Source organism: Otolemur garnettii, unplaced genomic scaffold (genome assembly GCF_000181295.1).
Source record: "Otolemur garnettii isolate 467f Iridium unplaced genomic scaffold, OtoGar3 scaffold00866, whole genome shotgun sequence".
In the NCBI taxonomy this organism is placed as follows: domain Eukaryota; kingdom Metazoa; phylum Chordata; class Mammalia; order Primates; family Galagidae; genus Otolemur; species Otolemur garnettii.
In genome coordinates, this window is record NW_003853261.1 from 4,485 (window position 1) to 8,023 (window position 3,539).

Below are 3,539 nucleotides of genomic sequence, written 5' to 3' on the forward strand. Positions count from 1 at the left end.
ACAAAACGAGGCTGGTGTCTCAGAATGTCTGAGTATGTTTTTCTCTCTGTGTGTGTAATGACAACAATATTCCCCTCTGTTTTGTTTTCCTCTGTTTTGTGTCCTATTCCTTCTCTCTTACTATATTCAGACTCAGAAGTGAAGGATGGGTCCAGGCACAGTGGCTCATGCCTGTAATCCTAGCACTCTGGGAGGCCTAGGCGGGTGGATTGTCTGAGCTCACCAGTTTGAGATCAGCCTCAGATACAGAGAGACCTCATCTCTAAAAATAGTGGGTTGGTGCTTGCTTTGCCACCGACACACATGTGTGGACCTAAATCCTGGCGGTGGGAGAGAAAACAGTGGTAGCAAGGCCTTGGGGGTGGGTATCAAAAGAGTCTTCTTAGCCCCAAAGCCAGCACCATGGAGTTCCAGCATCCACCTGGTGGCAGGACTGGCAGTGGGGGTGTGGCCTCCTTATCTGAGAGTAACCAGGACTGGCAAGAATGCCTCTGGCAGCTGGCCCTGGAAACCATGGACAACAAGAAGGACCCACATTTTATGAAAAACTACCTGGGTTCATATGAATGCTAACTCTGCCTGAGGCTTCACAACAATGAGGGAAGGTATCTCACACATACCCAAGGAAAGAAGCACCAAACCAACTTGGCCCAGTGAGCAGTCATGGAGGTAGGCAAAGGAGACCCCTGTACAGCCTGCACCTGAGAAGGCCAAGGTGGAGGTGAAGAAGTTTGTGAAGATTGGCCATCCAGGCTACAAAGTGACCAAGCAGAGGGACTCAGAGATGGGCCAGCAGAGCCTTCTCTTCCAGATCGACTACACTGAGATTGCTGAGGGCATCATGCCCCGCCACCAATTCCTGTCTGCCTATGAGCAGAGAATCGAGCCCCCGGACCAGGGCTGGCAATATTTGCTAGTGGTCGCAGAGCCATATTATAGCAGGAAACCTACGCAGACAGAAGACTCCAGGCACCAGATGATTAGAAGAAGTGGGTTTATTCTGGCTGGGGGTAACTCGGAAGACCAGTATGTCTCCCAAACCTCGCCCCGCCCCCATTCAATCTCTTGCCTCTCTTTTCTCCATTTTTCAGGGGGAGAGTGCATGTGAAGGTCATAAAACAGAGAGAGACACGGCATCATCCTCAAGGTCTCGGGCTCTAAGGGAAGGTCAGATTTGCCCACGTCCTTGACACTGGTTGGACCACCTGCCCTCAAAGGTAATGGAAGTCCAAGGAAGTTAATGGGTTACAATCTAGGCCCCATGCACGTCAAGGGAGGAACATACGGACAACGGAAATGCCTGGGGCTTGGCTAAGGCCTACACAGGGCGGCAAGGACTGCTTTTACTTTCTTGCCTCATTTCCCCCTTTGAGACTCAGAACAACTTGTTTTGGAGTCTCACCACCATCCTCATCAACCTGTGCCACAGTTCGTTGGTGGTGCATGTAATACACTCCACTTGTATCTCTTTGAGACACAGCCGAATTCACTAGGTTCCTCACCATCTGGAGTAATACTGGCAATAGGCATGGCAGGAGAAGGCAAGTACCCAATAACAATAAGACTCCTATTATAAGGGTCTTAAAACCTCCAAAAATAGAGAACCATCCTCCAAAGATGGATTTCGGATCAAATCTGTGCCACACCTGTACCAGCACATGATCCAATTTAGAACTTTCATTAGCTATACTTTCCACCACTAGGCCTTGACCTTGTTCATCTATTTTCAGACAACAGTTGGTCAGATTAAACTTTCCACATACTCCTCCTCCTGTAGCAAGTAAATAATCCAATGCTAATTTGTTTTGATACACAGCATTCCTTATTTGAGTTGGCTGGTGGGCAAGGAGGGTCAAAGCTTTGCTGGTCTCATTAGTGATTATTTCTAAGACCGCCTGCAATCATATGATATGATTTAGCATATAGATAGGGGTTCGATAACCCCATGACCCATCCTCTGCCCATGTGGTCGGCCTATAGTATTATAGTATTTTTTTCTGGGGCCCGGGCAGTCTCTTTCCATTCCCATATTTGTAAGTCGCAATGATGCTGCCAGGCTTCTGCCTCTGGGGTAGCTATTGGAAGCCCAAACAGTTCTCCTATCTTGATGGGCAGCAGAAAGAAAGAAGGCTTTATAAAGCCTATGACACAACTGCCTGTCCATTGGTCAGGTAGTCAGGCATATGCCTTATCCCCACAAATCCAATACATTCCCTGAGGGGCACTCCAGTTTCGTGAGAATCCTGGGTGCCACCAGACATCTCTAAGTTCCAAGAAAAAGTCTAGGCGGATTAGTTCTATCTGATTCAGTCCCCACCAGACAGTTATTCCAGTGGTAGCATTGTACAGTCTTTGACCTAGGCAATGTAGCTGTCCTACCGGCATAGTGAGATTTTTCCATCACTTCTTGCCAGGCAGTATTGCCCAATAATCAGGGCCTTCAGGACCCACACTTTGTCCTTCAGGTGTCTCAGATATGGAGCGATGTCTGGGTTAGGCTCAGTGGGAGTGAGTTCTCTAGCTTCCTATGGCCACCGATCTCCTGTCGTAGTTCATCTACATATAAAGCAAGAAGTTACATTCAGAGACTGTGTCAAACTTTCAGCCAATTGAAAGAACAAATTCTTGGTGCCTTTTGGGAGTGGTGGCACAGGCTGTTTTAATTCATCATAGAAGGTGTGGTAAACAGCCACCTGACTGGCCTGACAGGAGGCAACACATCTGCTGACCCTTAACTGACATATTGTGTCTAGGCTGGTGCCATCTCTTCCTAAAGACATGACTAATTCTTTTGCCCATTTAGGGTTAGAAGGTTTTCTTACAGTTAGAATCAAGGGGGTGCAAGTAAGTCCCTTGTTGAGTCACTGTACATTCGTTGTAACTATAGAACAATAGAACAGTTGTCACTTTCTGGCCTACATTAGTTACCTTATTGAAGACATTGATTACAATTTTCTACATTAGCATCTTGAATATTTGCACAAACTAGAGTCCACTTAGCTCTCTTGAGTTCAATAAAGAACAGTCCCATGATGACATAGATCCTCATGCTTCAGCCATGCATGGACCAGTGAGCTCCCAGGATGTGACTGGAGCAGGGCTTGCCATTCTCTGCAACACCAGCTTGAGGGGGTTGTCAGGATCTCAGGTAGCTTCCCAGGTCCAGGAGTTGCAAAGGCCATGCTGTGGGAACTCAGGTCAGCTGCTGCTGCAACGTCCTGCTCAGCACAGGTCCTCTTAGGTGGGGGCGATCCCTCCTTTGGTTCCGTGGCAGGTTTCACTCTGCTTGTGTTGTCACATAACCGCTTCCATCAACATACGAGTCCCAGTCTGCATCTGTCCAAGGCTGGTCACGCAAGTCAGGTCCACTAGAATACACATTATCTATAACTTCCACACAGTCATGCTCAGTCTCTCTTCCACTGGCAGGAAGGAGTGTGGCTGGGTTCAGGGTGTTACATACTTCCACTGTTATGCATGGATTACCACACATTAAGCTTTGGTACTTAGTTAGTCTTGCATTGAAAAGCCAGAAATGT

At 47.6% G+C, this 3,539-nt stretch overlaps 1 pseudogene; it reads left to right on the forward strand.

Moving 5' to 3' along the window:
- The first annotated feature begins 402 nt into the window (after positions 1–402).
- LOC100960668 lies at positions 403–938 on the forward strand (annotated as a pseudogene).
- Positions 939–3,539: the final 2,601 nt, after the last annotated feature.